Genomic DNA, 13103 nt, shown 5'->3' on the forward strand with positions numbered 1-13103 from the left:
TTTGGTCAGTGTGGGTCACCTGTCCCAGCTCTGCCTCCTCCCAGCCTCCCACGCAACCCCAGCTTCCTTGCCAGTGTGTAAATTAGAGAACCAGAAAAGATCTTGGCTTTGTGTAAGCCCTGCTGTGCAGTAAAAAACCATCTCTTTATTATCAATCCTGTGCTCAGCACAAATCCAAAATACAGCCCCATACCAGCCACTGTGAAGAAAGTTTGCTCTGCTCCAACCAAAATCAACATACCATTTGAATCTAATTTTGACTGTGAGAATTATTCCTTCTTTCTCTCTGTTATCTTTCTTGGTCCTTTTCTACTTTGACAGATAAGTTGTGAAAACTTAGACACAGTCTCTGAAAGGGACCTACTGGAAGCCTGGCTCCTGTAGGAGGTATTCAGAGCAGACATATAGCTGAACCTGAGAAAAATTTTTCTTCAAAGATTGCATGATGAGATAGGAATGGTGCACATTCTCAGTTAATCAAAATAAGTTTTGAAAAACATTCCTATGCTGAATTATAATGAAATGTTGTCATTTATTAATGAAAAGAATATCACTCCTATAAAGGATAATATTTTTGTTCAGAGATGTGTACAGGTTTTATTAAAAATTAAAATTAGAACTTTCTTGTTTGAAAGTGTCAGGTAAAGTCTTGACAAGCACTTTGAGAATGTACTCCAAAAGATGATTAATTAAATTTGAACTTCAAAGAACCTACAAAACTTAAAACGGTGTTTTTGAATGAAAAACACATTTTCATGAAACTTTTCCAGACCAGTTATGTTACATACAGTATTCAACTCTCTGTTTACTTATGCAGTATGGAGTAATGTGATAGTCTAATTTTATAATAATGCCTGTTAAAGAACAGTAAGAAAGAAAATTTGAGAGAAAAAGTGAAAAAGAAAGTGAGAGGGTAATCATATCATTGCTTATCCTGGGAGGAGCTCCTAGGTAGCACTCTAGTTGCTATAACTATGAAAAAAAATTTCACTTCTACATTATCAAGCATACATTTTTAAGGCCTCCATTATGTAGAGTATCTGTCAGCTCTGGTGAAATATATTACCATTATCTTTATAACTCACTTTTCACTTATATGTGCACAGTCTTTGATCTAGAAGAACTACATTATTGCAAAAGAATATTCTAACTATATATTTCAATTTTCACATTTGTAAACCAACCTAAATATAAAGACAGAATACGTAATCCATATGCGACTCCAGATCTTTCCAGAAAGTATTGGACTTGGAAAAATAACAGCTTGTCAGATCTCAGGTACATTTCATTAGTAGTATTTGAAAGTTTCAATTACTACTCAGTGTTTTTCATGTCTGTCAGACCTGCAACAATTTCTATAAATCTCATTCCATTTGCTGCTCTGTCATTTTTGATAATGGGCTTTGAACCTTCAGACATAATCAATCAGAGAATTATTTCAAACCACTGCATTATCTACTTCAGTGAAAGGGGTCACATGTGGATCTGAATGCCATCCACTGGCTTAAAGGATGATGTTTTGAATTAGCCTCCTTCATTGGCCACAGTTGCAATGGAGAATTTTCTGTATCAAAACTGACACCTAAAAAACTGCAGGAGTCAAAATACCATGTGTGGGATAGCTATTTTCATGGGTTGTTTTACTCATAACCATTACACTCCTATCACATTTTTTTCATTCATAGATGCTTTTATATCTTCTAGTGGTTTTTAGTACTGTGTAGATTGTGGTACTGGCCAGGCAACATTAAATTCCCCAGCTGACAATGACACTGCAGCCATTTTTCATTCTATGCAGCAAGATGTTACCTGACTAATGAATGTACTTTTCTTTGTTCTGTGAATGCATTTCTGTCTACTTCTTTTACAGCTCTGTACTTCTGCATGCTTTTACTTCTCTGTAGACATAAATCCCTTTCTATGATTTTCCAATATATTTATGTCAGCACATGCTTATTTCTTAAGGTGATATCTTTGTGGAAAAATAAAATCTTTCCTCTCTCCCATCTCTGAATACTTTCTAAAATGCACAGTGAATTGCTTACTGCCATTTTAAAGATCTTACTTGACTCCACTGTTCCTTTTCTAGCTCTCTGTTCATTATGTTTTCTCCCCATGTTTACTATGCGGTTTTCAAGGTATTTTTGGCAGTTAGAGTCATAAATGTCAGAATAATCACAGTTAAACACTGAAAAAAAAAAAACTTTACAGATTTTTTATCAGATTGGTCAGAAAAAATATGACTGAGTTCTCTTCATTGCTTGCCAAATCTTAATGCCTGTCCAAAGGGGAAGACTTATCAAATCTAAGCACATCCAATGGTAACAAACTTAGAAAAGTTGCAGCCCAGAAGCAGGAAAGAGCATAATTACAAATGTGCTTCATAAAATTAGTGTGAGGCCTTGCTATTCCAACATTATTTATGACCTCTAAACCAACTCACCAAAAGGATTGAAATGATGGAGAATGACCTTTCAGCAAAGACTGTGCTTCTTGCCTTTAGCCTGTCTGATGATCACACGGGATAGTTTTCAAGGCTGAAATAAGCAGAAGGTAATCACTGAGTTGAAGGTCACCCATGTGTAATGAACATGATAAAGCTTCTGATTGCACATGATAAATTAGTTCTGCATAGAACCAAATAGTTTAGAAAGACTCTCTGGGAAGGGAGAGAAGACGAAAACAGGGAAAAAAGGGTACCTATCAAAGAGGGTCAAGGAGCAGCTTGCATTAGTGTGTGGCCTCTCCTGCTGTTACATATAGGTTATACAAACCTCACCTAACTTTCCTGGAGCTTTTCTGGTTTCCAGCTGACATGCAGTTAATATGATGTGTTCTGCAGTGGTTTAGGTGGAGTTACACCTTAGGTGACATAGTGTGTCACTGCTCTCTGAAGGTGTATGTTAAGCTGGCAGAAACGTTTTAAGCTCCAGCTAGATGCTAAACCAGACTCTTGAGTAGCAAGCAGAGCAAGCCAGCTTTTTGCAAGCAGCCATGCATTGGTTAAGCCAGGGTCCCTGCTTGCCCAGAGCACTGATGGCAGGTGCCTCCAGGGCTACTCTGGGCAGCTGTGCAGTCTTTGCCCTTGGATGGACGCTGTGCAGTTCACACTCATGAGTGATGGGGCAAGCACTAACCTACCTTTGCATGCAGTTGATTTCTTACCCAGGAAATAAAAATCTGTGAGGGAATAAAGAACTCCTGTGTAGTGCCTTGTTCTTTTCTTTCCCTTCCCCTCCTGCACAGTGGTATCCCACTGATGCTTGGAGTCTCTTTATGTCTGTAGCATTTAGAGCAGGAGTTACATCTCTCTAAACATAATGAACTCCCAAGTGGGAAATATATGCTCACTTCTCAAACCATCTGTACTCATATAGGTGAACAGAGATAGATTCAAGAGATTTGTAACACATTCGTGCATAAAAATGGAGAACAGCTAATTCTGATATGCTAGAGGAAACTGCTGCAGGATTATTGCATTTATAAGAAAAATTATCACATTTGTGCAGTCTGTATTCAATATTTACAAAGATAATGGACATGGAACATTTGTTTATCAGGCAGTGGACCAAAAACACTCCTCCCAGACCTGTGAGGTAGGATATCTTGAGGACAATAAAAAGTCAGAAGCTTGAAAGAGGGATTAGAGGTAATAAAATTTTATGGACATATGAAGTAAGTTATGTCTACAAACACATTAATAAAAGTCATAAGAAAAAAAAAAACAATCAGGGAAAACTGACTGTTTGGTTTTTCGCTTTTTTTTTTTTTGAAATGGAATTATAAGACCGTTGGTTAAATAATAAAGATCCAGATGAAGAAAGCCTCTTGACCTGTTTTAGTAGCTAGGCAAGGTTTGCAAGTAGCCATGAATCTGGAGAAGATTAACAAAAAGTGGTCTCTATGATGGGTGGGGAACTGGCTGACAGGCAGCACCCACAGTGGAGGGGTAAGTGTCTCCTTTCCAAACTGGTGGCTTGTTGGGTTGGGGGGTCCCTAGCTATTGATAGGGATATTAGGCCCAGTGCTGTTCAGTATCTTAATAAGCAATTTTGATGGTGTGGGGAAGTGTATGCTGACCAAGTTTGTCCATGGGCCCAAACTGGGTGGGGAAATAGAGACTTCAGAAGTGAGAGCCACCCTGCAGGAAGACCTGGAGAGTCTAGAAGAGTGGGCTAACAAGAATCTTAACCCTTAATTCAACAATGACAAGTATAAGGTCATGTACCTGGGAAAACATAATAAAGGATTGTTGTTTAGGAGGTCCTGCTGGGCAAGTAGCTCAGTATGAGAGAGCACCACACTGCTGTGGCACAGAGAACCAAGAAAATGCTGGGCTGCATCAACAACAGCATCACCAGCAGAGGATGGTCATCAAAGATGTCATCATCACTCCCTATTCCGTGTTTGTCAGGCCACACCTGGAATAGTGTTTTCAGTGTTGGTCCCCACTATACAAAAATGGGCACAGGCTGGAAAGAGTCCAGAGAAGGGCCATAAGATGGATCTGATGACTGGGAAGCTGGAGGAAAGGCTGCGAAAACCGTGTTTGTTCAGCCTTGAGAAAAGAGGGCTTAGACAAGACATTATCACCATGCTTCTGCATTTAAAGGGTGACTACAAAGATGGAGGCTCCCTTTTCACCAGGAGTCACATGGAAAAGGTGAGGGGCAATGGGCTCCTATTAATCCTGGGGAGATTCCAATTGAACACAAAGGGAAACATTTTCACAATGAGAGCAATCAGCCATTGGAATAATCTTCCATTGGTCAATTCCCCAGAGTTGGACACCTTTAAAATCCAGAAGGACGGGATATTAGGCCATCTCAAGACCAAAAAAAGGTTGGATCAGATAATCCTTGAGATCCCTTTCAACCTGGTATTCTATGATTCTGGGAAAATAAAAAAAGATCACAGTATTAAAAGTCAAGGACACGCAAAAAGTGTCAGATAGCAATGCAAAAAAACCCCTTTGTGGAATGACAGACATGCAGAAGGCACTGCATTTATAGATTATAAAAGAATAAGTGAAATAAAGTTATATAGTGGGATTCAATTGATTCATCCTCATTTATATGGTAAGATGTATTTGAGACAGCAAGAAAAAAAAAAGTGTGCACAGTTGTTCATAAAGAAACCTTTACACAGGGTTTGTTCCAAGATATATTTGACAATTAATTTTGCATAACATTTTCCATTTTAATTATTGTTTTTCCTTATATTCTGACTGTAGCTTAATGACTTGTAGGCTAATGAAAACTGCCAGGAAGAACAAAAATAAAACCTACAAAGGAGCTTGCTGCATGTCTTTATCTCCAGCAGCTCTGACAACATTTGCATATAATTGTACTTCTGAAAAATACAGAGACTCTTTGGTGGCAGTCTGAAGAGCTGCCTGAAAGATGGTTAATCACTGGTTGTTTTAGAATGATGGGATTAACAGAAAAGAGTTTAAGTGATAGCAAAGCCTACCTTTTGTCCAGTTCTTCCAGCATACCAGTGCTTTTTCCCTTTTCCATTTTACAATGGTATTTGGGGTCTTTGATTGGCTGTCACAAAATGAACACAGGAGAGTGGAAAAGGCAGTGTGGAAGGTGAGTTCTGAGAAACAGACCAAGAAAACAGCCATGCCTTCACACATATCTATGGCTAGCACTGGGGACTGGGACACTTGTAGCCATTTCAGCAGTTCATCGCTGAATTTGCCAGATGTATTCTCTCTTCTGTGTCAGACTTCCCTCTATTTGTTACGTTAGGGTCTAAGAGAGAAAAAAAAACCAAAAAACAATTCAGCAATTGCTTTGTCCTGCTGAAGTTTAGCTAGGATTTAAAAAATTGACAAAGAGTATTATTAGTCATAATAAAGTCCCATTTGAGAAACAGCATATGCCAAAGCAATTAAAGTCATTAAAAGCACTCAGGACATTTTCAAAATTGGCCTTTGACATGCACCTCACTCAAGGTCGACTGGTCCTGTGCTGGCAGCACTCAGATCTTCACTCTCTTCTGTGCCCTGCAGCTCTTGCTTGGTTTTTAGGCTACTTTCCAGGAGTTAATTCACACACTACGGTGGAAGAGAATGCTCTGCCATGCTTTTCACTTCTTAGGCTAACTGTGCTTGATTTGTTCTTTAATGTTTTCTTAATTGCATCTATTAATTTGCCTTTGGGGGAATTGGGTTGGGGGTCTAAACAGATCAACTCTGTCCATAGTAAATTTAGAGTATCTCAAAAGAATTAATTACTGGAAATTGATGTCAATGGCATATTTTTCTAATAAGAATATTGATTTCATGCTGCTTTAATGATAAGGCTCCCAAAATTTCAAAGGCCAAGCAAACTGCAACCTATAAATCTGTGTGTTATAAATATGTGCATCATATGCAAGTGCTTTGTGCTTCAGATTCCAAGATTAAAATTAAAAGTTCCATCCTTTATGGCATTTATCTTATTGTAAAACACAGATTTATTTAATCTTTACAACCATTTGTACAGGATGAGGCAGCAATGGCATTTAATATATGACATGAAAACTTATGATTGAAAATTACAGTGCATAACTATTTCTAATCAAGACATGAAAACTTCTAGCACGGTACATGGTACATAGTACAAAAATACAGATGGGTAAGTAAAGCTGCAAATTAAATAGTGATGGTGGACTACACGTTTTCTTGTGAATGACATTTTGAACTGAAAGCCAAATATCACACATCAGCCAGGCTGAGGAATTTAACAGCCTGAACAAAAAGATAGGAAGGGCAATGTTTACATAGATATGTCAATGCATGATCCAGCTGAACAGAACATGACTTTGTAAAGCATTTATAATTTCACCAAAAATCCTTCTACATTACTTTGAATGTGCAGGGAAAAAATGTTTTCTGAGATAGTTCTTTTAAAAGGAAATTTTCTGTATTTTTGTGACAGGAGATGTTATAAATTTGGTCTAGGATCAAGACATACCTGTCTTTAATCTCTTTGCTTTGTGTTCTGCCTGTGTAGTCCAGCCACACCTGGGAGGCCTAGGGGATGCCCTACCCCTTGTGAAATAAAGTCCCAGCTTGTTGCATGTGGACCAGCCTGAATTCATGCAGATGGTGTAGAGGGAAAGATACAACTGAATAACTTCTGATTTTATTTGAGACATGCTTGTGGTGCCTTCTGGGTGAAAAATATCTTTTCTGACTTCACAATTTCCTTTCTCCCATTAATTTCCTTTTGTAGGTAATCATTTGTGGCTCCCTCAAAGGGCCTTTTTAATATTCAAGACAGTATTATCCTGGCAGTTACAGTAAAAAAGAAGGAGGGAGAACTTAAACACATTTCTGATGCTACTTCATCTCGCTTACTATTTTCTGTTTATGCAGCCAGATATCCACATATGTCAAACCTTGATTCATTATGGTCATGTCAGCTGAAATGAAATGACAATATGTACAGGGAGATCTAAAACTTCATAATTTATCATCATGGAAAATTGTTATGGCAATTCCATGATTTCATGTAATAAAGTGACATCTGTCTTTTTATTTGGTAAATTCAAGAAGTTTGTTCTGTCTGTGCTCCTGACCAGCTCACATGAAGTTGGCTTTTAACCAGCAGAACACACCACCAACAAGTCACATTGGGATTAAACAACAATTTAATAATGTTTCTCGAGACTGAGTTACTTGTTTAATCAAAATTCAAACTAAAATATGTAAGATCCAGTGAATGAACACAAACAAATAACTAATTTCTGAGACCATGCCCTGCTTGCCAAAAGCTGGGAGACTAAAACTGCAAAAAAGTCAGATAGCTTTTTTGATAGATCTGCAAAGGCATAACACAGGCTCCTTTTCACCTCTGGACTAGTCTGCCTTGTGGAATTGTGGCTTTACCTTCCCAAACCGGATGGTGTCCCAGTGCAGGGTGCTGCAGCTGGGTCAAGGCAGCCCCGAACAAGGATACAGGCTGGGAGAGGAACTCATTGGGAGCAGTCCTGTGGAGAAGTATTTTGTGTTTCTGCTGGATGAAAAGCTGAGAGTGAGCACTTGCAGCCTGTGAAGTCAATGAATCCTGGACTGCATCAAAAGCAGTGTGACCAGCACCAGGTGAGGGAGGTCCCTCTCTCCCTCTTCCCTGCTCTCTGGTGAGACCCCAGTGGGAGTGCTGCATCCAGACATGGAGTGCCCAACATAAGAAGTATATGGACCTGTTGGAGGGAGTCCAGAGAGAGAAACAAAGATGATCAGGGGGCTGAAGCACCTCTCCTGTGAAGATAGGCTGAGAGAGCTGGGTTGTTCTGTACAGAGAAGACTCCAGGGAAAGATTTTGCAGCATTCCAGTACTTAAATGGGGCTTATAAAAAGTGACTTTTATCATGTGCAGATAGTGGTAGGACAAAGAGGAATACTTTTAAAGTAAGATATGAGAGGTTTAATTTAGATGTTAGGATGATATTCTTTACTGAGAAGGTGGTGAGGCACTAGAAGAGGTTGCCCAGAGAAGTTGTGGATGCCCCCCTGCCCCCCCAATCTCTGGAAGTCTTTCAGGCCAGCAGGATTTAGTGGGTGGCAGCCCTCCCATGGCAGAGGGGTTGGAAGTAAATGGTCTTTAAGGTCCCTTCCAACCCAAAACATTCTATGATTTTGTGATTCTGTGATAATAAGTTCATCATTATTTCAATGAAAATGGGACTTCCAGTGCTATGAAATGTGTAAATTGTTAAAAAAAACACACTTGAGTTCTTAAAGCTAATTTATATTAAAACAAGACTGACAAATTGGATCAGATGCCTCCATATTTTTACTTCAATTTCAGCTGGTACTAGGTAGAGTCATAAATAATACATAATTATTAAAATATGCTGTCAAGAGCTTTCAGGAGCGCAGACCACCAAAGATTTATATATTCACATCTGCCAGTTTATTTTGGTTTGGGGTGCATAAATAAAGGTGTATAAATGTGCAAGGCATATAACATGAGTAAATGGAAAGAAGGATTCTCATAAGTAAAGCCTCCTCCTTTGATCCTGCAGTGTTCTGTGCATCTCCTCTGGGCTGTATGTATCAATCTTACATAGGCATCTCATGTGGAATCACACCAAATGAGGCCTTCAGAGGGAAAAGCTTTTTCCAGAGAAGAAAATTCCACAACAAATTTTGTTCTGCTATGGATAGATTTCAGCTATCTGCATTGTTGAATGAGCACACTTTATTGGGGGTATTAAAATATTAATATCTATGAGACAACTGGAACAAACTGGAAGCTTCTCCTTATGTTTATCTCATAATTTTCATCTAAGGGAATATGCAGGATTGCATCATGCTGGTAACTAAATCTAATAAGAGTGGTAGAAGTGACTGACTTCTGGGTAAACAAATGTCAAAGGCATTGAAAGCATAGCCTGAGTTACTTATTTCTTGTGTGATATTTAGTGAGACAACTAAAAGAGCAAAATATTTACTACAAATCAGAAAAAAGTATTTTCACTTGTGCACAGTCAAGGATGGACTTGTAAATATTGATAAAATACAGCTCACATAATGCTAATTTTACTGCAAGTATAAGTTATGAGTAAAACTCAAATTCAGTTATTAGGTTTGGTTTGGTTTGCTTTGCTTTCACAATGAAATGTAAGTTCTGATATTTGGCTTATTAAGTGTTCAGATTTTCTATTGAAAAGGGAGATGGAGCACTGCAGTTTAAAATTTGAAGCTATTATTCTCCTATTGTACATTTTTAGCCTCCTCCTTGGTTCATCCTTCTCCTTCCATAGCTATCAGGAGTTAAACCTGGGTGAATACTTGTAGCTGAGTAAAGATGATTCAAGGTCAAATTGGCTTGGGGGGAGCTGTGGTAATCACATATCCTCTGAACAGACAGCTGGCCCAGGATTTTCCTGGGAAGCTGTGAGAAAGCTCAGAGAAAGAATTAAAGCAATTATTATCTCTCTTTCTGTAACTGTTGTTTATAGATATGATTCTCCAGAGTGTGCTATTCATAGCTCACCAATAGTGTGAGAAAAGATTCCTAAAGGCCAATCAGGTCTTAGGTCCACCATTGTTTCTATAAGAACTGTAGATTTATAATAATTAAGTGCTTTTTCATGCCTTCTGATAATAGAGTCCCTGTATCACCTTTATCTGTCCACAAAACCCCTTCAGTGGTAATTGGTGACCCTGGCAGTGATAGAGAGCAGGGAGGAATACAGTAACTGAATAAACAGCTTCTGTTAAATATTTTTTCTAATTTTATTTTTTAGTGTTTTCAATACTAAATAAAAGTTGCTCAATAAAATTAGTAAATGGACTTTGTGGAAAACAATATTTGCTTCTATGAGCTCTATCTATGCTGTTGTCTAGAGCTTTATGAGGAAAGTTATTTCTATTCTGGGTGCTGCACTATGGTGGGAAATGCTGAAGCTTGCTTGGGTCTAGTTAGGGTGATCCTAGAAGCCAGCTAGGCACAGCAACCCACAGCTCAGTGAAAGTGGTTTTAAATTGCAAAAATCTGGCTGTGTAAATGTTTCCCAGGTCTTGATCAGAATATATCTTTACATTGTAAGAAAAGAATTTGAAAGTACTGCAGATATTGCAAAGGTAGGTGGAAACTATTCATCAGAAACCCAGGCTGATTGATGCTAGCTAGGCCCAGATTTTGAGGACACCACAGTAACCTCTGTTAAAGCAAAGGTCTCAGACAGTCAAAAATGGCAAAAGGTTTGAGGTAACAAAGGAAATCTGTAAAGGCTTTTATTTTAAAAGTAGCACTTATCCATCTTCTGTAGCTGCCAAAAATTTTTACCGGCAATACTCTCCTTTCTCCTTTATCATTACAAAATATTTTAATTATTGCAATGAGTATCCTTTTTGGAGGAAAACAAAGAAGAATTCCTTTTAGAGGGCTAGAAGAGTCTCTTATTTTTACATTTGACTAACTTTAACAGCACTCCATTCTCCCCAAGAAGGAAGGCGAGTGTAAAAGCAGTTTTAGAAGGCAGCTAAAAAGATGAAAAGCAGCTCCTGCCTTTCTCAGTGACTTTTTTCCAAATGTTACCGTTGAGGTGTCACAGGTATAAAACATGACTTTTTCATTCGGTCTGAAATGGGGAAAACCTGTGCTCAGCAAAGTTATTTAAGCTGTTTTCATTTGGCACATGTTTTTGAGAGGAAAGCTGCAGGACGTACAATACAGGCCAGTTCAATCAAGGCTTTAATAAAGTGCAGGGGGAAACAGAAGGCAGAGATAAGGAGGTATGGCAAGGCAGTCAGACAGACAGTGTTGGGGGGAAAAGGCTCCAGATTTACTTGCTTAGCAGGGGATTTAGTCAAAACCTGGACCGGTGGTGAGGTCATTTAAGCCTGACTCCTTTGTCTTGTGTGCCCAGGCCATCACAAGGGTGATAAAAGTTCACCAATATTACAGTGGCTTGTCAGGTCTCAGAGGAAGTTTGCTGACAGCTTTCAGAGAGGACCTAGTTCCTTTCAGCTCCTTTCTGGTGACGGTGTACAAGTATTATATCTCCTTCTTGCTGACTGCTTAAACTAAGGACACTACCAAGCAGTTGCGGGTGGAATCACGCATTTTCTCTGTGTTTTTTCCCATGATGTTAGAGTAAAGTGACATCCCTTTGTACTTGTTGCTTATGTGTTTAACTGGAAAATATCTTGCAAAATTTCTTCTCAATATAGTTATGAGATTTGAGAGCATATTTAATGTTTTCCAAACACTGAAGAAATATAAAGATTTGGTTAGGTGCAGAAAAGTGGTTGGACCTTGGGGCATAATTGGATGTCATGAAGCATTCTATTCATATTCTTTGAAGCTAGGATAGGATATTTTATAATGTTTATTCTAAATAAAAATGAACTTAGGAAAACTCAAATGAAGGGAGAATAACATACTAAATAGATTACAAACAGAGCGCTAGATCAGAAACTTAAATTAATTTAACAAAACCCAGTAAGGTGAATTAAGAGGACTATCAATATCAAATCAACGTGAAAAGAAAGTAGTTTTATAATGCCTTTCATGGTATACTCTTTAATATGTGATAACCATATTGAAAATTCATTAGTATGCAGAAAACCAAGAGAAGCATATGGAAATATATCCTTCAAAGGACTAGCACACAATAAATTTTACAAAAGGCATAAAATATCTTTAGGATGAATGATCACTATGAAAGTAATGTGCACTAAAATTGTAGGAGTGGTATTCACTCATTAGTTGTATGAAGCCATTAACTGCACAAAATCATTCTATTTTGCATAACCATTTGTCATATAAAATCATTAGCTCCCTCCTAAAATTGTTGGAAATGTGAAATGATTTTTCAAAAAAACCTATTAGTTACAGGGTATTACACTATAAAAATCAGTGGCATATTACTTCATCATTTTCTGCATAAAAATGTCTCGTTTATGCAAAACCATTTATGTTGATAAATAACTTTTTAAGTAGCCTTATTGTTCGATAGTCAGGCTGTTAGCTGTTCAGTTTCAATAGTAATTTTTATGGCCAAGACATTTATTAGTTATGAAAAACTCTGAAATGAACTAGAACAAACATTACTTTCTACCCTGCTAAAATTGACAGTTTTAAAAAGCAATCTTGTTTGCCATAAATGTGTTCTTAGAGTTTTAAATAGTGGCAGCTGTTCCCATTTATTTACCATCTTTTTTTTCACTATTTGAATTCTGTTCACTACGTCTTTCAGGTTCTCATTCTAAGCTAAAATCAGGGTAAAGCTTTCACAGCAGTGTTTTTGATCATATCACAGATAGTTTTATATAATTGTACTAGGAAGAGTGATTTGCATATCAAAATGGAACATATTGTCCTGTTCTCTCACACAGTAATCAGAAAACTTTTAACACATCAGGGTCAGTTAATTTCTGGGAGTGAAATACTTGAAAATTCAAACTTGTGCTCTGGCACAAAGGGGTCCCTGTAAGAAACACATGAAGATGTCCAGTGCTGTGGAGAACACCCATGGATTTCTAAGTCATAAGACCTCTGTTGAGAAAAGGAGTCCTCTTGAGCAACGTTTGTTAAAGGCCAGTGATTTTTGCTATTGTATTATCCAGTTATATCTTCAAACATTATTGTGTACAG

Source organism: Fringilla coelebs (assembly GCF_963513975.1).
Source record: "Fringilla coelebs genome assembly, chromosome: 6".
NCBI classification, from domain to species: domain Eukaryota; kingdom Metazoa; phylum Chordata; class Aves; order Passeriformes; family Fringillidae; genus Fringilla; species Fringilla coelebs.